Source organism: Muscardinus avellanarius (genome assembly GCF_963383645.1).
Source record: "Muscardinus avellanarius genome assembly, chromosome: 13".
Lineage (NCBI taxonomy): Eukaryota > Metazoa > Chordata > Mammalia > Rodentia > Gliridae > Muscardinus > Muscardinus avellanarius.
This window is the reverse complement of record NC_137799.1, coordinates 21217675-21239980: the sequence shown is the minus strand read 5'-3', so window position 1 is coordinate 21239980 and position 22306 is coordinate 21217675.

Below are 22306 nucleotides of genomic sequence, written 5' to 3'. Positions count from 1 at the left end.
TCCAAATGCAAGGCAAGGTCTTTATGCAACCTACTTCCTGATTGCTTTTGAGAAAAGGGAGAATTTCTGCATATTGAAGACATTCTGGAATGTCTCAGGTTATTATGCGCCACTTTTGCAATTTCTTTGAACATCCATGAAATGTTAAAGAAAGGCAATTAGCTTGAAACAACCCCAGGCAATACCAGTTTTAGATGCTGATGGAGATGGCTCTTGATTTTATTTTTCTGGTTATGTCTTCCCAAATGTGAGCAGTGGATGAAAGTGTCCATGGGCTTCTAACAGATGGCCATAAGATAATTGAAGTAAGTGGTTATGCTCTGAAGATCACAAATCTACGCTAGAAGACAAATGAAAACAAAATCTTTAGATGTTCTGACAGAGGACACTTTTTGCTTGGAACCACATTTGTGGTTTGAGTGCAACTCAGAGATGAACTCACACCCCTTAAGCAGAAATATGGGTGATATTCTTTGAAAAATTTAGTAAAATAGTGCAGAAGAATTGAATTATTTCAATGGCTTTAGTGATGGCAAGCCTGTCAAAGACTCACATAAAGACTTTAAGTGAAAGTGCTGCATTTTAAATGGGAAAGAGCAGTATTTTCTACATTAATATAGCTTTATATATTAGGATATTTTAGATGTTTATATTCCTTAATGAGCATGTTAATATTGTAAATAGAAATATAAGGAGTTTATGTTATTAGAAGTTTATATATTCAGCTTGGCTCAAAATCTTCCTATAATTTAGTATTCTGATAGGAAAAATGGGGCCTTTTCTGACATAGAGAGTTGGCTTATCTTTAGACATACATGACATTCACTAGATGCTCTAGGAAAAGCCTTTTTGGTTTTGGATACAAGCTGAAAGTTGTATGATAAATATTTTCACTCAGTGATAACAGTACCAATCTCTGATGATTAACCATAATTGGAATTAAGGTTAAAAAAATGTCTACATGTTGGGCCTTCCATGGAACTGAGCCCTTTCCTTCTGGGGCCTTGATGTGGTTTTCTGAGAAAAGAGAAACCAGGGGAAAGACCGAGTAAGGAGATTACGAGAGTCTTCTATTATTAAAGTTAAGGATCATCCTTTTCCTTTCAGACCTCAAAAACCTGGGAAACTCTCCTTCTCATACCAAGTTTCTAGGAATCCAGACTCAGGGCCCTTTGAGCTGCCCGTGAGATCATGCACTGCAAATGAGGAAATGAATCAAATTTCAGACCAACTTCTAAGGAAGAGAGAATGTGTCTCTAGCAAGAAAGACAAGGCAAAGAGTGCACCAATTCAGTTGGTAGGAGCTCAGAGTCAGAGGACATCAGGACAGTGCTGGTTTCCTGGGGTGGCTATCTCCCCTAGAACAGTGCTGCAGATGCAAGCCAATCTCATCTGGATCTTCAGGGACAGAGTGTTGGTAACTAGGCAGGTGACACTTGGGTGACACAGAGAACAGCAAAGTATAGACTCTATCCTTGAGAAACTTGCCATTTAGAGGGAAAGGCAACTACACAAAGAACATTTCAAAATTATGTCCCAAGCTACAGGGGAAGGAAAAGCACCATGTCCTATGTGGGCACAAAGAAGGGGGACAGAGCAGGGGCTTCCTAATGGAGACAGAAAAAGTATTAAAAGAAGGATTTGCAATTATCCAGGTGCAAAAGTATGGGGGGGAGGGGGCATTCGGGGTTGATGAATTAGCCTGAGAACATCACTACTCTTTTTTGGTATGTGGTGCTGGGGATTGAGCCCAGGGGCATTCTACCTCCAAGCTAAATCCCTAGCCCTATTCTATTCTTATTCTGAAGAAGGGGTCTTGCTGGGTTACTGACAGTCCCACAATATTTCTGAGGCTGTCCTGGAACCTGTGATCCTCCTGCCTCAGCCTCCCAAGCACTGGAATTACAGGTGTGCGCCACCACGCCCGGCTCTACTACTCTTCATCTTGCTACTAGCTAACATCTACTGAGTATGCACTGTGTGAACCAGGCATTGTGCTAAGAAATTTACACCCACAACCTTCCTTAGCCCTCTGAGATGTGGACTATCGCTGACCCCACGGGACACATGAAGAAGCTGATTATTTGACTTATTCAGGGACACCACCAAGGGACAAACCGAACCCAGACAATCTGATATCAGGGCCTGACGTGATTACTCACTAGCCCAGGGTTACTCCCCATCTGAGTGTGGAGGGATGTAGGTAGTCTTAAATATAGGCGTTACTGAAGTACAAAGATAAATGCTAAAAGTGATTTGAGATGGAGTTGGAATTGATAATGAAGGACAGGTCACAAGGTCGGTCCTGTTACTCTTTCCTCGTGGGGACAGGAGCTCCTGAAAGCTTCCCCTTCAGTGTTTTTCTTCACTGAGCTGTCTTTCCCAGCTGGAATAGGCACATGATTGTGCGCTCAGTTTTCCATCGCTGCAAACCTGCTGTGTAGCAACCAGCCACAAAACAGTCGCTGAGCTGAGGAGTCAGTGCCATTCAGATGGTCAGGGATGCTGGCCTGGCACATGCGTTTGTGAATCAGTTGGGAAGCTGCTAGTCTTGGCTGAACTCTTTCGCATGCCTGGCACTCACCCAACCACTGCTTGTTCTGGACTGACCTCAACTTGGACGGTGGGGAAAATGAATTAATTCCCATTTCTTGGTTTTTACCTAATGTTCTTTTTCTGTTCCAAGATGCGGTCAAGGATGTGCACCGCTGTTTACTTAGTCCCCGTGCCTCCTTAGGCCGCTTGGGCTGTGAAAGTTTCTCAGAGTTTCCTTATTTTTGATGACCTTGGTAGTTTTTAGGTATACTGATCAGTTATTTAGTAGAAATCACTGGATTGGGTGTGTCTGATGTTTTCTTGAGATTAAATTAGGGTTTGGGGGAAAGCACCACAAAGGGAAAAAACCCCAATATTTTAATGTCCTATTACCAAGAGTACATACTACTAACATAATTGATCACTGTATTGAGTTTATCAATGAATTTTACAAATTAATTAATTAATTTATTTATTTATACTGAGGAATTAACCCTGGGCATTCTACCTCTGAGCTACACCTCCAACCCTTTTGTGATTTTTTTTTTGAAATAGGTCTTGCTAATTTGCTAAGGAGCTTGCTGAGTTGCTGAGGCTGGCCTTAAACTTGTGATTCTCTTGTCTCAGCATCCTAATATTGGGGTTACAGGCATGCACCACAGCACTCAGCCATGACTACTTATTTTTAATTGCATAAATCATATAAGGAAGGACAAACCTACAAATGTCTTTTTTAAACCCCATGTGAGTTTGCTCCACTTTAATTATTACTTGGGTTAAGTACGACAAGATGCATGGAATCTAAATGGATTGATTATTACTATTAGTGTGATAAATAGGATTAATTTCTTATAACAACTATAAAGTGAGTAGGTACAATTTCCCAAAGCAAACAAACAGCAAAAAAGAGAAGCACCTTAGAGTTAAGAGAAAGATTATATCTCTATGAATTCTTGTAGTGAACGACTGTCTTGTAAGTTTCCTATAAGTAAATAACTCCTCATAATGACTCAACATAAGATCGCAGCTTTAATTTTCAGTAAGATCTTCTTTACCCTGAGATATGCCTTTTTCTCTTCAGCCTATGTTACTAATTATCTTTGAAAAAATATATTATCTACTCCAGCACCCTTTATTTTCAAAAGCATTCAGAGCAATAATTTCTTTTTATTCTTTCTGAATTCTTTATTTCTTGCCTTAAAAGCATGGGGCCCCTGATTTCACTGACAGTTTCAACCCAAACCAAATTGAGACATCGGGTGCATAATTCTCAATTCCCACATTCTAGGGACACAGGCAAGAAGTGGGGGAGGTGAATATTCACTTACCCAACTAATATTTATTAAGTATCTATTATGTGCTTGCTGGAAATCAGGAGATAATGGAACAGTTATTGCCTTGTGGGGATAGTTCAGAGAAGGTTTCTCAGAGTTTATTTCTATGCTACCCAAAGGATGATTAGGATTAGAAGAAAAGATGCTGGTGTATATTCTTGTGAGTATGCCCATACATGTGTCTGTGCACACCTGTGTACACGTGAATGAAGACTTTCAGGTGGAGGGAAAACTATACTCTCCAAACCTAGAGCACAGTATGGTACTGGTATAATTGTGGAAGTACAAGTCAATCTCTGTGTTTAATTTAACCTAAGGTCCTGGAAAGCCCCTGTAGGAAGGAATGTTGGACAGGGCTTTTTAAGTATGGCTACCTTTCTGTACAAGGCACAGAGGAAGTGAGAAGCTTGATACCTTAAAAAAATGACTAAGATTTCAGTCAGACTGGGCAACAGACAAGAGTACAGAGGCATCCAGTGAGAGGGAGTCAGGAGAGGAGAGTGGTGGAGAAAATCCCAGCTGTGTCCCTTAGCAGCCTTGAATGAGTGAGTTCACATCTCTGAGCATTGCTGTGAGGACCAAAGGAGATGAGCCTGTAGACTATTTAGCACAAAGTCCAGTCTCCAGGCAAAGCTCAGGGCAGATTTGATTATTATTTCATTTCCTTTCATTGGTAATGTGATAAGCAAGCTAATCACTGTTCCCAGTTGGAAGTTTGGGAAATGCTCTGAATTCTCAGAGCGCTCATAGGAGACAGACTTTGCTGGCCCAGTACTGGGCACATGTGGACAGTCATGGGCTAAAGGGGAGGAGAAGTTATGTTTGGGGTTCCAGCCACAGCAATGAGTGGACGAGACCCGGGGCTTCACAGGAACTGGCTTCCAGTGGGAGGTGTTCCCTACCCTGACCGGAATTTCAGACAGTTCTCTTTGCTGCCCACTCTCTGTTCTTGCACCAACTCTGATCCCTCCTCTGTTCCTGGCTTTTTCCCCTTGATATAAATGTCAGTGTTCGGGTGGGGAGGGGTAAGAAGGAGTGTTGTGTCATATGTTTTCCTTCAGTGCAATACTGCTCTGCCAAAAATTCTATTTGCGCCTTTCCATTGCTCAGTTGAGTGATTGACTCTGGGTGTGTAGAATGACTAACAAGACTGAAAACTTTATGTCTTTGACCTTTGCAAGAAGGATGGAACCTGCCTATCCAGTTTCCATTTCGTGTAGACCGAGGCCTCTGTGGCTTATCTTACAGTGTTTGTGACTATCCGTTCAGGGCAGTGGGGTCAGTTACCTATGCACAGAGCTTTCAAATTCACACTATACAAACATGGATAGGGTCCTGGGAACCCTGTGTGGCTTCATTATTTTATTTTTTTTAATTGGGTGCCTTGTAATTTTACATTTTACTGGGGCATACTGTGTCAGAAAAATACATGCACATGCTTTTGTTGCATCCCCTGAAAGTTGCCCCCAACTCACCGACAAATCTTTGAGATTAGAATTGACAATTTGTATACGTCAATTTATGATTGTGTACTTTGTGACCTTGTCCCTCCTCCCTTCCCCGATCACCTTTGGTCCCTCCCCTGGAGTCTCTGCTCATCTATCTAATGTTGCCCTTATTGTCAAATAACTCTCTAGCCTCCACATATAAGAGAGAACATACATCGACTTGCTTTGGGGACTGGGTATACTCATTTAGCATAATATTTTTTAGCTTTATTCATTTTCCTGAAAATGGTATAATTTTGTAAGCATACAACTTTTTTGGTTTTGTATTGGGGGTTGAACCCAGGGGCATTCTATTTTCAAACTATGCCCCCCAACCCTTATTTTATTTTTTTCTTTTTGCTTTTGAAACAGGTTCATTCTGGTTGCTGAGGGTCCACATTGTGGAGGCTGTCCTCAGAACCTGCCCTGTCTCAGTCTTCCAAGCCCTGGGATTACAGGTGTGCGCCACTACACCCTGTTCCATTACTTCATTTATACATAAAGAAGACAATCTGCCCTTGACCAAGCCTGATTTCTCCAGCTGCTCTGACAGTCACCCACTTTCCAGCCCTGCCAATCCACATAGTCCTGCTCTTTCAAGCCTCCTGGCTTTTTCCCAGGGGTGCCCTCACCTGGACTGCCCTTTGCTGACTGTGCTTAGAAGGAGGCTGAGCAGGTCTTCCACTTGGGTTCACCGTCCCCTGCAGGGCCCTCTTCCCTTTTGCCTAACTCTGTTGGTCTGAGTCCCCAGATGTGCAGTGGACTGGGGGCCCATGGAGGATAGGGACCCCACTGGACTTGTGTAATTAGTAATTCAAGCAATCTCCATGAGTAGACACAGAGTTAAAGAATAAAGATAATATTAGTGAATAATATAACCGAGAATAAGCTAAAAAGATCTACCAGAATAATTGTGTTCTTAGTTTCTTAGAAAACTGTCAAGGGAGTTTTCTTGAGAGGATTTTACTCTTCCTAGTAGCTTAGCAAAAATTCCATTTAAAAAGTTTACTGTTTCAACAATCACTCAAACATAATGTTTATTGTAAATACTTTAGATAAGTAAAGAGTAAAGTACAACCTCCTATAATTTTTCTACCTGCAGATAACCTACCCTGAATATTTTGAAATACACAGTTACGTTTTATCTAAGTCTGAATGTACATGATTTCAAATACCGATGAACTGTTTTATAACCTCCTGTGAAACACTTATTAACGTCACGAAAGTCTTGCCTGCCATGAAATATTTTCATTTTAATAATTTCATGATGTGTTACTACAGACAAATCACCATCAGATTGTCTCTCAAAGACTGTTCAGCCATCTCCCTGGACGTAGGTCTTTTAGATGATTTGACCTTTATCTCTTACTGTGATTAATGCCATAGTGCACCTCCTCGCAACTGAATTCTTTGTGTACATCTTTGTTTTTCTTTCCCTCTTTGGAATACATTCCTAGAAATAAAACACAGGTGCTTCTCCACTTCTGATAGGGCTAGGTTCTGATAAACTTGTTATAAGGTGAGCAGCATTTACTACATCTGACCTCTAAAATGCTGCTATAGTTTAGCACCCCAGTCCACCGCGGGGTGTTGGTTGTTCACTCTGTTATCGCGTCCTTAGTTCTGTTGATGCTGCCCGGCAGGGCGAGACAGTATCCTGCTACTTGAATAGCAGATCAGAATTTAAAATGCACAGCTGTCCCTCAGTATGGGAGGGGGATTCATCTCAGGAATTGTCCCAGACACTAAAATCAGTGGGCTCTTAACTCCGTCATCTGAAATGGCACAGGTTGCATATAACCTGCACACATTCTCTTGCAGATATTAAAACCTCTCTAGAGTAGGTATAATAACTAACATGGTGCAAAGGCCATGTAACCAGTTATGCTATGTTGTGTTGGAAATAACGACAGGAGAAAAAGGCTTGTGCAAGTTCAGTATGCACCCCCCCCCAATGTTTTGTTCTATTTACTTACTTACTTTTACTTATTTTGTGGTACTAGGGATTCAACTCAGGGATATTCACCTGCTAAGCTATAGTCTGATTTTATTTTTTGTTTTGAAACAGAATCCCACTAAGTTGCTGAGGGCCTTGCAAAGTTGTTGCAGCTGGCCTCAAACCTGTGATCCTCCTGTGTCATCCTCCCATGTATGGTGGATGCCGCCATGCTTGGCTCCAAATGTGATTTTTGATCCATGATTGGTTGAATCTGTGTACACGAGACTCATAGAATCAAAGGGCCAACTGTATACTTTATACTGAGTGCATATTGCTTTTGTATCATTTCAGAGTTGGAAAATTAAGTAGAATGGTTGAAGAGCATGCACATACTTTTCAGGACGTTTGCTGTGTACTGCCTCTTTGCCATTGAGGAAGTTCATACTATTTACACTCACATTAAAGTGCCAATAGCTTGCACTGCCATTATTCTTCATATTTGGTAATTAGATAAGTAGAAAGTGAGATTTTTATTGTAAAATGCAGTTACTGAATCGATGAGATTGGATATCCTCCCTTGTGGTTATCATTTTCTTTTCTTTTTTTTTATAAATTTTCTGTTAATTATCATTGCCCATTTTTCAGTTGATGAGCTTTTTTTTCTAGCAGCAAGGATAATACTAATACTTCATTGGGCCTATTACTTGACAAATTTTTTCCTCTATTTCTTATAGTAATTCTGTGAGAAGGCAAGAGTTCTTGTTTTTTTCTTCCAAATATGTGTTATCTTTTCTAGCATGACTTCAAGGAAAAGCATGGTTTTTGTGTTGCAGAGAAAACGGAGGCAAGGAGAAAACATGGTCCATGTCATACAGTTTTCAAGAGGGGGAATGGAGCTGGCTGACCTCTATGCAAAGCCTATTTCTGAACAAGAGCCTGTATGACATTCTTACTATTTATGACTTCCTCATATATTAAATATAATAACTTTTGTCTATGATAGATGTGATCGATATTGCAAGTACATTTTCTTTTTAATGTATTATTTGTCTTCTTTGACGAGGAAGTTTATACTTTTACACTGTTATTTGAAAAAGAACTCCATCAATATTAAAGCAGCAGAAGAGAACGCTCAATGATGACAAATTAGTCACCTTCTCCAGTCTCCAGTTTTCTAATCCAAAAGTGTAAAATGTTTTCATAGCCAAATCCATCCATCTTATCCTCTGTGCATTCTACCTTTAGTGTCATATTTAAAAAATATATTACTAGTACAAGGTGTTATGAATATTCATGTATATTTTTCTTACTGCTTTTATGGTTTATTTTTTTAATCCCTAAATTCTAATGCCGTGGAATTTATTTTGACTTATGGCCCGAAGTATGTTTCTTTATTCCTTTTTTTCCCCTGACATTTGAATTTATCTAACATTTGAATTTTAAATTTAGGGGGACAGTAGAGTATATTTCATGTCCAATTGCAGAATCTAAGAGAATTAATTATGCAGTAATAAAAAGAGAAAAGATGCCGATGCTGAGGCTGTCCCTAGAAAGAACTGCTTTTGGATATAGAAAGTGAAAGCTCTCATCACTCCTCAGGTGGAATCCATAACTCGTAATAGATTGGTTTGAACAATAACTCAGGTGATGAGACAGGAATACACAGGCCAAGTGGACTCTGCCAGCTGGGCTGCTGTATCTTTTTTGTTTTGTTTGGTTTGGTACTAGAGGTTGAGCCCAGAGGGCATTCTGCCTCTGACCTACAGTCCCAGCCCTTTTCTATATTTGATTTTGAAGCAGGGTCTCACTAGGTTGTTGAGAGTCTCACTACATTGCTGAGGCTGGCCTCACACCTGTGATCCTTCTGTTTTAGCCTCTCTAGTACTAGGGTTACAGGCTTGCACCACCATGCCCGGCTTATCATCTGGGCTTCTGATATCAAGTTCTGCTGCAAGACCCAGGGAAGATCCAAGCAGGGTTCTTCCTGTGTGGGGCCTTTCTTGATTTTCTTGGGTGGAGACCCTGTCCTGTCAGGGTTAATATATTGAGGTTTCTGGCAAGCTGTCAGTCCTGGGGTTCATAGCAGAAGATCTTGACTCTGCAATCTCATGAGGCTGGGTTGCTACAAAACGGAAACTAGAACCTTGGAGCCAAAATCTTGGAGGACAGCAAGGGGGAGCTTTAGTTGGAAGCTCATCAGGGAAAGTCCAAAACCTGTTCCCGTTTCCTTTCTCCCATTTATCCCTGGGGCATATTTGAGCACACTCAAAATTTACATCACATGTACAGCCCTGGTCCAGAACACAATAATTATCTCCTATGACTAGTTGAACCCCAATCTTCTGGATTCTTTACAAATAAACACCACATCCTCTTTTTCTCTCTCCATTACAGGTCCCCATCACTTCTCCCTTTGGGCTGTCACCATGGCTTACTTCTTGGTTTTCCACCTCTGGTGTCTCTCTTTTTATCCTTCCTGCACAGAATAGGTGGTGCTCACGCGACCAAAACACCAAGCTGTGGTTGGTAAAACTTTATGCGCACAGGTGCTAAGCGCTGTCTCTTTGCATGTTGAGCCTCACTTACACTTAAATACATTTGATTCCTTTCCAGTCTTCTTCAGTCGCCTTATACTGAGTATGTCAGACTACCACGCCCAGTCCTGCTCTCTGCAAGCATCGCTCTTCTTCCTCCCATATCCTCTTGATGAAATCCCTCCAGTTTTTAAGGCCCAACTCAAAGTCTACCATGCTGGCAAAGTCTTTCCAGATGGCTCAAGTCATGGACCTTCTCTACTCTTTCATAAGCTGTTGTTGTTGTTGTTGTTGTTGTTGTTGTTGTTGTTGTTGTTGTTACTGGGGATTGAACCCAGGGGTATTCTGCCCTCTGAGCTATCCACCTATCCCTTTTTATTGTATGTTTTGAAACAAGGTCTGGCTAGATTGCTGAGAGTCTCGCTACATTGCCGAGGCTGCCCTTGAACCTGTGATCCTCCTGTCTCAGCCTTCCAAGTACTAGGATTGTAGGTGTGGCCCCCACACCTGGCTTTTCAAAAGCATCTTTATTGTCTGCATTTCAGTATTTAGGGCATCTTAGCTGTGTTACTTCGCCATACCCGCAGAGCTCTCTGCTCTTTTCAGAGGGCAGAAATTCATCTAGCCTTTGCTTTCTTGTCCATCCCTTCCAGGGTTTTTGTGTAGTGAGTCCAGCATGTGCTTGTTGAATCTCCTACTACTTAGTAAACATTTGACATTAGCAGTTCTTGCTATACCATTAACCCAGGGGTCAACTTAGATTTAATTGCCATTTAGTGGTTGCTAGAACAAGGCTAATTACCACTATCTACACAAAAGCTCTGGGAGGTGGGAGGGATTTTCAGTTTCTAGTATAAGTTTTCAAGCCTCACTTCTGATTTGTTAGCAGTCAACTCTTAATGAGACCTCAATTAATTGATGCTTTTATGGGAAGGCTATTTTAAGTGAATTCAGCCTGAAAATTACTACTCTAAACACATTTTTATAAGTCATGCTAAATTATGGGGAGTGAGGTCAACTGCAGACATTTACTTTTCTAACTGTTTTTTAAAAATACTTGCCCAGTAGGAAACTAGCCAACCATATTAGATTGTGAGGTCTCAGCCCAGCCAATGGGGGATGACACAGTAGGCTACGCTTTAGGAGGAAAAAAAAGGAGCCTGGACCACCTGCTCAGTGTGTTTGCCTCAAGTTATGATGCGTGTGCACCCTTCTGTGCAGAAGTAGAGTAACTTGCCAAGTTAAAAAATAAGAACTGTTAAAAGGTATTTAATAGTCGATTTCTGTGTGTTGGGTACCATTCTAAGTACTCTGTGTGTTGATTTATTTAGTCCTCTTGATACCTTTAAGAGGTATGCACGATTATCATTTCCATCTACTGTTGTTATGCCGTTCTTGGCCTTCTTGCCTGAACACCTGCTGATCCGGAAGACGCAAAGATTCAGAAAGGAGATAGGATATAAGTTAGAAGCAGCATCACAGAATCTAAAGTTGGGTGCTGCTGCTATGAATAGTCTGTGTCATGAAGATAAATGGTGTGTGGATTTTAAAATCCATGATATTTCATCACTTAATGAGCATATCTATTCAAATTTTTCTGCTTTGATGCCCTAGCAAAAGAATTTATCCTAGTAAGTTAAACTCGTATATTCCTCTTTCAAAGCAGAAAAACACATTTTCTGGTTAGCTTTTCCTATTGTGTCGAGAACTTAAATTATGAAATGTGGGAGCAGCAGTTCTCCAAGTAGGACCTGGGGAGTCTAGAAGCCCCCTAACACCCTTTCAAGTTATTCTATATATCCAAGACTATTTTTATAATTATACAAAGATTTTATTTGGATTTATCTCTTTCATTATTTTATGGATATTTAGTGGAGTTTTCCAGGGGCTTTGTGATATATGGTATATCAAAAAGTTGAATGAAGAAGCAAATCTGAAAAGCCAGCTGACTTCTGGTATGCCGAAGAGCAAAGAAAATGTTAACATGTGAAGTAGTGCTCCTCTTCTCCAATTATTTTTGTTTTGGAAAAATGCTTATTTTTCATGAAAATGCATTATTTATTTCAACCTATTATAATGGGATTACTATTGTTATTTTAAAGTAAATATTTTAAATGATAATTTAAAATTCTCAATATAGTCAATATTGATAGTTATAACCCACATAAACAAGTTTTGTAAAGAGATATTAATAATAACTTGAGTAGCATTAATGTTTAGTTACTCAATAATTTTGGTTTTGTTTTGTTTTTGGTACTGGAGATTTATATGTAGGGGAATTCTGCCTTCAAGCTACACCCCACCCCTGGCTCTATTTAATTTTTATTTTGAAACCAAGCCTTAGTAGATTGTTGAGGGTCTCACTAAATTGCTGAGGCTGGCCTGAAACCTGCGCTTCTTCTGTTTCAGCCTTCCAAGTACTGGGATTACAGGTGGGCACAACTGTACTTGGTTCTACTAGATAGTTTTTAGAGAAGGTAAAGGGCCCAAAAGTTTGAAAACTACAGACATGGAGAAATTAAAATGGATTCAAGTCTTGAGTTGCAAAGTTGTATGTAGGTTACTCCTCCCTCCCTCCCTCCTTCCCTCCCTCCCTCCTTTCTTTCTCTCTTTCTCTTTCTTTCCTTTCTTTCCTTCCTTCCTTCCTTCCTTCCTTCCTTCCTTCCTTCCTTCCTTCCTTTCTTTCTTTCTTTCTTTCTTTCTTTCTTTCTTTCTTTCTTTCTTTCTTTCTTTCTTTCTTTCTTTCTTGTGGTGTTGGGGATGGAACCCAGGGCTTTGTTTATGCTAGGCAAGCATTCTGTCACTGAGCCATAGTGATAGAGCGCTATCATTACTACTTTCTGAAGTTGCGATTTCAATTCTGTGTATGTGCTCAACTATTTATAGCTGGAAATGCCCTTTAGCCTGTTGGCTCATATAACATGAAATCTCCTCATATGCTCAATGCATTTATTTATTTATTTAATCTTTGTATTGGGGATTGAACGTCGAGAGATTCTACCTCTGAGCTACACTCCCAGTCCTATTCTTTTTATTTTTTATTTTGAAACAGTCTCACTAAGTTGTCGAGGCTGGCCTGGAATGTGCAATCCTCCTGTTTCAGCCTCCCAAGTACTGGGATCACAGTTGTGCGCCATTACACTGGACCTCGAGGCATGCTTATGAATGCTTGTCCTGCGCTGTGTGCTGGGCCAGGCATTGGAAGCGAGAGGGGAGCAAGCCAGTCTGCCCTTGGACCTGGGTGGTGCCCATGCAGCCTCACCTTCAGCAGCTCTACCCTGGCTCTGCTCTGGTCTAAGCACAATCCCTAAGGAGTTTATGCTTTAGGAAGGCAACACCCTTACATGGTATTTCCAAGCAGATCATTTGGAATGCAGCACAGGCATGGCAGCTGGCCATTCTCAGGATTTAGGAGCTCAGAGGAAGGAGAGGTCAGTGTATGCTGCTCTGCTAAGGGAATGTGAAACCAGAATTGAGACCAGAAGGACAGACAGGCTTTAAGGGGCAGGGGCCAGGCTGGGTGTGAGACGAGATGTAGGAGATTGCTACTCACTGTGCAAGGATATGAGGAAGGGAAAAGGCCTGCCCGAATGGAGAGGGTGCCTCTGGAGGGGAACTCCTGGTCCAAGACTAGGTTTTCTTCAGTCACTACTGGAAGCTTCCTCTGATGTGTCTCTTGGGTATGCTTAAAAGTGCATGCCATCGCTTTGTATTTCCAAACTTGCCAGATCCTAAACTTTCCCAAATAACAAGCATTGACTGGAAGTAATTGTAAAGGATATAGTTCTCAGGGCCCCATGCAAAATGCACTGATCCAGGCAGAGCCTGGGGCTCTGTATACAAATCACCTGTATACAGGTGTTTTTCTTCCTTTCTTTTTGTGTAAATGATAGTCAAGTTTGGGAAATACCGTTACAACCTTTTACCAATCCTGAGGCTGCATACTTGAAGAATTAAAAAAAAATAGCACTGTTCAGGCCCTACACAGTGACCTCATTTAATGAGAGCAAAAATAACGATGATAAGGTGACAATAATCAGAATTATGACAGTTTTAGCATTCATAATTGTTTCTTCAATGATACATGTTCTCTGCAGCCTCAGGACCATTCATTTTTCAGCTGGGAAATTCACATCTGGCCTCATTACTGGTCTTCCTGGCGTTTATGGATGCCAAGAATACAACATTTGGAGCTAGAGATGTGCTTGTTGTTGCTGGTGGAGGGGGAAGAATGACAACTTGCTTTGGGGGAAAAGAAGAAAAGGAAAGGAAGGAATATTTCTTGTTCCTTTGGGCTATAAATATGTACCCAGGTCCTGGCTCAGGTTATGAGCAGCCCACTGAGGCCAAATGGAAATTATCCTCTTGGCTCTGTTTAAGTGGAAACTTAGAGAGGAAGCTGAGAAGTAAAAGTCACAATGGCGCTCTCCTTGTTCCGGAGAACTTCTGAGTAAGTGTGAAATTCCTTGCTGTTTGATGCAATGGAAAATCAGTTCAGGTTTTACTGGGAAAAGTTTTTTTTTATTCACTTATAAAATCATGGACCTCAAGATTTGGGAGGGAATGGAGAGGCCAGTTGACTTTACTGCTTGTTTTTTCTCTCTTTTTCTCCTCCTCATGCAAACTGGACTGGACATGAGAAGATAAGAACTTGGGGCCTTAGCACTGGCTTGTCATGTTATCCTGGACGAGCTCCTGGCTCTCTTTGGGTCTCAGCTTCTTTCTCTGTTTAAATAAAGGCATGCTTTAGCCTACGGAGCCTTTCCAGCAGCCTAATACAAAAATATAAGACTGTTATGCCGGGCGTGGTGGTGCACACTTGTAATCCCTGCGCTTGGGAGGTTGAGACAGGAAGATCGTGCAGGTTCAAAGTCAGCCTCAGCTACTTAGTGAGGCTCTCAGCAACTTAGAGAGACCCTGTTTCCAAATAAAATATAAAATAGGTCTGGGAGTATAGCCTGGAGGTAGAAAAGCCCCTGGGTTCCACCCCCAGTACCACCAAATATATACATATATATACATATATATGTATATATATGTATATATATGTATATATGTATATATATGTATATATATGTATATATGTGTGTGTGTATGTATATATATATGACTGTTATAACATTGTTCTGGGAACTTCCTATCCAAAGAACACCTAGGGTGTAGGGGAGAAAGGTTGAACAGCAGCTAGAAAGAATGATACTGCTCTGTGGTCAGACTGAACAGGATCTGGTTGGGGCCTTAGAAACCAGCGTTAGTATTCAGGAAACCATGTCTGCTGTGCCGAAGACGTTTATTTATGAAGGTCATTTAATTATGAACTAATTTTACTGTAAGAGTATTCACTTTTGAAAATTAAAAAAAATCTTTTATTAAGGTGTGGCAGACAAAGATTGCATATATGTGAGGTAGATGATGTTTTAATACACATATACACTGTAACGCAATCTCTGTGATTCAGCTAATGAACATACTCATTCCCTTATGGTTACCGTATTTTTGTGGTTATAGCACTTAAGATCTACTTTCTTAGGAAATTTCAAATATACAATATAGCTACAATATAGCTATTTACTATAGTCTCTACACTGTAGATTGAGTACTTATTCATCTTATAACTGAAAGTTTATGCTCTTTGACCAGAATTTCCCCTTTCCACCCACCTCCAGCCCCTGGTAACCACCATTCTACTCTATTACTGTAAGTTTAACTTTTCTTTTTTTCTCTTTACACTACTGAGGATTGAACCCAGGGGCACTCTACCTCCAAGGTACACCTCCCGTTCTATTTTTTATTCTTTATTTTGAAACAGGGTCTTGCTAAGTTGCAAAAAGCTTCACAAAGTAGCTGAGGTTGGCTGTGAACCTGCCATCCTCCTGTCTCAGCCTCCCCAGTACTGGGATTATAAGCATGGGCCACTACTCCTGGCCTAAGTTTGACATAAAGAGATTTAATAGCATTTGTCTTTGTTTTACTGTGTCTGACTTACTTTGCTAGTATAATCCTTGAGGTATATCCATGTTATTACAAATGGCAGAAATTTTTATTTTGCTTTTAATATTTATTTATTTACTTGTTTATTTATTGGAACTGGGGATTAGACCCAGGGGCATTTTACGTCTGAGCTACAATCCCAGCCCACTGTATTTTATTTTGAGACAAGATCTTGCCATGTTGTTGAAGGTCTCTCTAAGTTGTTGACACTGAACTTGAACCTGTGATCCACCCACGTCATTCTTCCAATTACAGGGATTACAGGTATGCACCACCATGCCTGGATCCTTTTAAAATTTAATTTAATTTAATATTTATTTATTTGTTTGTTTGTTTGTTTTGCAGTCCTGGGGATAGAACCCAGGGACATTCTACTTCCCCAGCCCTAATTTTTTTTATTCTTTATTTAAAAAATTTTTTTGTGGTACTGGGAATGGAACTTAGGGGCATTCTACCTCCTAGCTATATCCTCAGCCCTATTTTTTATTCTTTATTTTGAAACAAAGTCTTACTGAGTTGTGGAGGGCCTCACTAAGTAGCTGAGGCTGTCTGCAAACTCCTGGGATCCTCCTGTCTCAACCTCTCATGTACTAAGATTACAAGCGTGCGTCACCACACCTGGCTTTCCTTTTTCATTTTCAAGGCTAAATTTATTTCCGTGTGTGTGTGTGTGTGTGTGTGTGTGTGTGTGTGAGAGAGAGAGAGAGAGAGAGAGAGAGAGAGAGAGAGACAGACAGACAGACAGACAGACAGACAGACGGAGACAGACAGACATTCACATTGGTGGACACTTAGGTTGTTTCTACATCTTGGCCGTAGTAAATAGTGCTGCAGTACACACAGAAGTGCCAGCTGGGCTGTGTGGTCCTGGGCTCATGAGCTGTTCTCTGAGATTCATTTCCTTCATCTAGGTGTCTGAGTGAGGGAGCATCTGCCACACACACACACACACACACACACACACACACAAACACACACACACAATCCCCAGAGATGTGCTTCATGACCTTTGTTTCCTGAGCAAGAACTTGGCCAACCATTGGCATGAATCAAAGGATATCTGTTTCTCTGAGGATCGTTTTCCAGAGCTGGCACTAGCTGGGCCACTCCTTTCTTTCCTCTTCACCCACCCCCCAGCCCCAGTCTCCTGGAACCTGGCAGGATAGTGAGGAGTCCTGCCTGGTTGGGCTGGGAATCAGGACTCGGGGGCCGGCCCTGGTCCTCCAGCTTCTTCTTCTCCCCGGTCCTTGCGTGGGCTCACTTGCACATCATCACCGCACCTGTGCATGGGTAGGTTGGAATGGGCATGCAGCTCCATACATCAGGACTACTTCAAGGCATGGAGTAACACACATAGAGGCCCAGTTCTCATTCTCAGGGATTCTGGGACAGATAAGTAGAAAACAGGTTGTGAGTCACTGCTCCTGACCTGAGGCATCCATATGTGTCATCCCAGCTGGCTTCCATTTGTGCTAAGTAGCACAACCCAGCTACCATTGGGATGGGAGCAGACCCGAGCGAGTTTGATCCTGCACAGGATTGCCACCCATCTGCAGGTCTTCAGGTTTCCAGTGGGCCACAAGGTCTGGCTGAGTGCCCCAGACAGAACCAAGTGGGGGTCTGTCCTCTAAGAGGCTGGGGTGTACATTTTCATCAATTGGTACTTTATAACATTCATTATCTGAGTTTGGTTTCCCTAAAAGCAAGGCCCAAAGCAAAGACTTAGAGGAGTTTATTTGGGGTCAGGAGAATGACTTCAAGGAATAGTTGGTGGAAATAGAGAGAGAAAAAAAGAAAGGGTTCACTGCTATTGAATTGGTCACTATGGTGGGCAGCTGGTGATCTGTCCTTTGTGGACCCTCTGTTAGTCCATGTAGTTCAGTGTTTCTTATTTTTTTCCAGGTAGCACTTGGCAGTGTGTGGAGCCATATTGGTTGTTAAAAGTGGGAGGCATTATAATGTCCAAGTGTGTTGCTGAATGTCTTACCATGCAGAGGGCAGCCTCCCCCACCCAACATGAAATTATACAGTCCTGTCACAATGGTCCTGACATTGTGGGGCCTGAAGTTGACACCTTGGAGCCATCTCTCTGAAGAACTGTGAGCCTGGAACCTCTGGGTGAGGGGCACTCTGGGAATGTGAATGCCTTCAGGTCCCACTACATTGGAGCTCAGTAGGTTCCCACAGCTCCGGAGAGGTTGCTGAGGCAGAAAACCAGAGTCGCCATGACACACAGAGGTGGGACACTGCCCAGCTTCATAAAGTAGCTGAGCGAGCACCAGAATTAGTGCCAAGGGGAGGTGGCAAGGCTCAATTTTCTTAACTGAGTCATGAAGCTGGGGCTGTGGAGAACATGGTGTAATTGAAAAAAAATGATGGAACAAAAACTGTCACAACCTAATTCTAGCCATGGACATAACTAAAAGCTGGGAATCTAGAATGATGGAGATGGGCTAAACACACAGTCTCCAATCAGGATCACGTCCTGCCTCCAACACCTGAGAGCTTGGTGCCTTCACTAAGTTAATGAACTTTTCTATCTCTTGCTGTTCTCATCTAGAAAATGAGGTTGCTGATGGTTTCTACCTCGTAATGTTGTTTGGAGAATAAAAGTGTGTGTGTGTATGTGTGTGTGTGTGTGTGTAGGTGTGTAGGTGTGATGTAACAGCTTATTAGTGCCTGATATTTGGTGAGCATTGATTGACTGGCAATTATCAATAATTGCTTGAGGAGTTGTGACATCAAGCTGCCTTGCCTTTTTCCCACTGGTAGTATGCAGAGAAGCTTCAATTAAATTCAACTGAAAGACATTTATTGAGCTTCTATTATAAGCCAGGCACCATGCCAGGTCCCTGATTTAGTTCTTAGCAACAAGGATAGGAGTAGCCATTCTTTTTTCTGCCTCTGTGCTTTATTTGTGAGATGCATTTCATGTTTTCTCTTTTTTTATATAATGTGCTTTTATTGGTTCATTATAGTTTCACATCATAATGTAAATCACTTTGGCAGTAATATACATGCACACAGCACTCGGTGCCTCTCCCACCTCCCCATTTTCTCTTTTCACATTATAGAGTATTGAGATTGACCTTGGTATAGTCACATGAGTACACATAGTCAGTGGTAGTATTTCCATTAATGAACCTTAGTCTCCCTCTTCCTCTTCCCTTAGACCACCTCCTTGGCTCCACTGAGGTTTCTCCTCCATTATCTGGAGTCTCTTTTGTATCCCAATTACTCTTTAGCTTGTACCACCATCCCTTCTCGTCCTCGTCCTCATCCTCATCGTCGTCGTCCTCCTTCTCCTCCTCCTCCTCCTCCTCCTCCTCCTCCTCCTCCTCCTCCTCCTCCTCCTCCTCCTCCTCTGTGGGTAGAGCAGAGTCCAGGATGTGTGTGTATCTGTGGGGCAGGGGAGAGGGAGACAAATTATATTCCAGGCTCAACCTTGTCACTTCGTGGTTGTGGATTTGGTGGGCTTTGCTTCTCAATTTTCACACGTACAAAGTGAATGCAATTCACTCTTTCTCTCACTGTCTTGCTTGAGGCTTAAATGAAGCTGGATTAGCAAAAATACTGTAAGATTTACCAAGTGTGCCAAAAGTTTATTGTCTTACTAAACTTCACAGTGTCCTCAAATCTATATGGGTCTGAGGTATTTAAAACATACAGTCTTCTGGGTTTGAGTCCTATCCTTGTTGGGTATCCCAGGACCAGGATCAAGGGAATCTATACCTTTAAAAAAATGTAGTCAACATTGATGGTCAGCCAGATTTAAAAACCACTAATCTATACTGCAAATGTTAGGGAATACTTATCATTTATTACTACACTTTATATTCCCCATAAGTAATATAGTTCCTGGTATACAACATAATCAATAAGTGTATTTTGAATAGATAAATAAGACGAAACCTCTATACTTAAAACACAGGAAATTCCCAGCATACTGAAGTCACCTACTCCCTAATCAGCATGTTTGTCTCACCCACCTTTCTTACGTTTGATTAGATGGTTTGTCCCTGGAGTACCTGAATTGCTATAGGGCCATCATTATAATACTGGGGCAGATTACACTTCCTTATGTTCAGATCCATTATGAGTGACAACATTTGCTTTTTTTTTTTTAACTTCAAAATTGGTATTGAAAAGTAAGAATATATGAGAAAGTGATTTTCAGGTCTCCTCACGGAATTTATAATTCAAATATTTATAATTTCAATATAAATATATTTATAATTTCAAAGTATCTTTGAAATTATAAATAAGAATATACCAACTGACTTCATGTTTCTCTAAATCTCAATAGATACTGTGACCATAGAAGAGAGGACATTCTTTAGTCCGAGTCTCAGCACCCACAGATTCAATACTGAATTCATCAAAGTGATTCAGACATCAGATTCAAAATGAAGGGACACAGAAAGTTCAAGTTAATCATCCTAGGCAGAGGTATACAGGCCAGGGCAACCTCACACTCCACAGGGATCATGATCTTAATATCAGAAAGTGAAATTCAAGGTGAAAGATGCTTAATAGGTTAAAAAAAATCAACTTTATAATGATGGAACTTGTGGGAATATAGCTATCTTGAATAGTTCTATATTCATAAACATATCACTAAAATATAGAAAAAAATCTTCAGAAAATACCAGTAAAATTTTGATAGAATCAGAATTTCAGTGGGAAAATTATTATACTTTCTTCAAACTTTGACAGATCCATTGGGCCCAAAGATAACAAAGGTTTGAATATAATTTCTGAAATATTTTTAGAAGTATATTAAACCCTAGAAACAAAAATAAACCTTAAAAAATCTGTAGTGTGAAGCCTTACTACTTTTTAAACCTAAAAATATATCTTAATAATTTCTCCAATGAACAAATAGTATTGACTTGGACTGTCCAGTTTGGTAGCCACATTTCACATCTGACCAGTGAGCACTTGAAACATGGCTTAAAATGAGGTGGGATATAAGTATAAAAATATATATCATATTTCAAAGAAAACGTGAGAAAATATAAAGTGTCTCATTAATTTTTACATTGATCAATGTTCAGTGTAAATGACCATTACATTCATTTCAAATAAAAAATAGTTTTGCTATATTGGGTTAAGTAAAAGTATTATTAAACTTAATTTCACATGTTTTTGCCTTTATTAATGTGACTGCTAGGAATATTGAAATTATATGTGTGACTCACATTTGTGCCTTACATTGTATTTCTCTCAGGTAACATTTTCACAGGCCATATTTCTTTTCCCCAATGTAATAAATTAGAAAGATAAAGCATAAAATATAATAATCAACAAAATACCAAACCATATAAAATTGACTACACAAACATGCAAATTTTAAAATCTCATGTAAAGATCTTTTGGGGTTAAAGAGAAAGTCATAGTAGCAATGTCAGGTTATAAATAAAGTAAATATGGATAATAGAATGATATATGTCAAAACATATGGGACTTATTTAGTAGAAATTAATATCCCTGATTACTTCCATTTTAAAATTAACAAAACAAAATAAAACAAAAACAAATGAACTAAACAGTCTACCCAAAAAATCAGGAAAACAAAATGCGCATTACCCTCAGAAGTCTTGCAGCCGAGCTCAGGAAAGGAGACCCCCAGTGTCTAATGGATGTCTAATTGTCTCAGTCTGGAGCCTCTCCTGTGAGCCGCGTGACGGGTTTACCTGCATTATTGCTCATCCTTTCCAACAGGATGGAAAGTTGGCATATTTATCCCATTTTGAAGCTGAGGAAGGAGACTCAGCGAGGCTTAGTGACTTGTTCAAGGCCTCAGTGTAAACTAGATGTTGGAATTCTGGCTTGAACACGTGGCTGTTTCCCAGTTCCTTGGTTTCATAAAGCGTTCAGCTTCATGACTTGAGAGTCCATGGGTCAGAGTCTAGGAACAAAGAATTGAAACAATTGAAAAGATCAAAGACTTGTGTTCCACTTGACTTGGGGGGGGGGGCACCACTTGGTTTATTTGCAGGAACGTCAGCCTCCTCCTTTGTAAGACAGATAACAAGATTAGATGATTGCTTGAAGCCCCTTTCAGAGGTAGGCATGAATATAGTCAGCTTTCCTGCTTTATGTATGGCTTTCTAATGTTTGGCATGGCATGTGTTTGGGTCACATGTTTGGGGTCACTCCTGCTATAGTTCCACTGAAAGATTCCTGGAGTTTGGTTGTCTACCCCAACAATACTCCAATACTGACTTTCAGACTTGCATGTGTTGCAGCTAAGGCTTCGTTAGCTGCAAAATAGCCACTAGAGCTTACTACCATTTTCCTCCAAAGAGAAAGGAGAAACCTATAAAAAAAAATCCTAATCAATTAATCAATTCCTGTTTCTGGCCTGTTGAATACATCTGAGTACATACTTTTCAGGCTTCTGCCATGTGCTGGTGCCAGGGACCGAGTTCTGAGCTATGACCAGGACATGACCCTAGCATTGGGAGGAATCATACTCTGTTA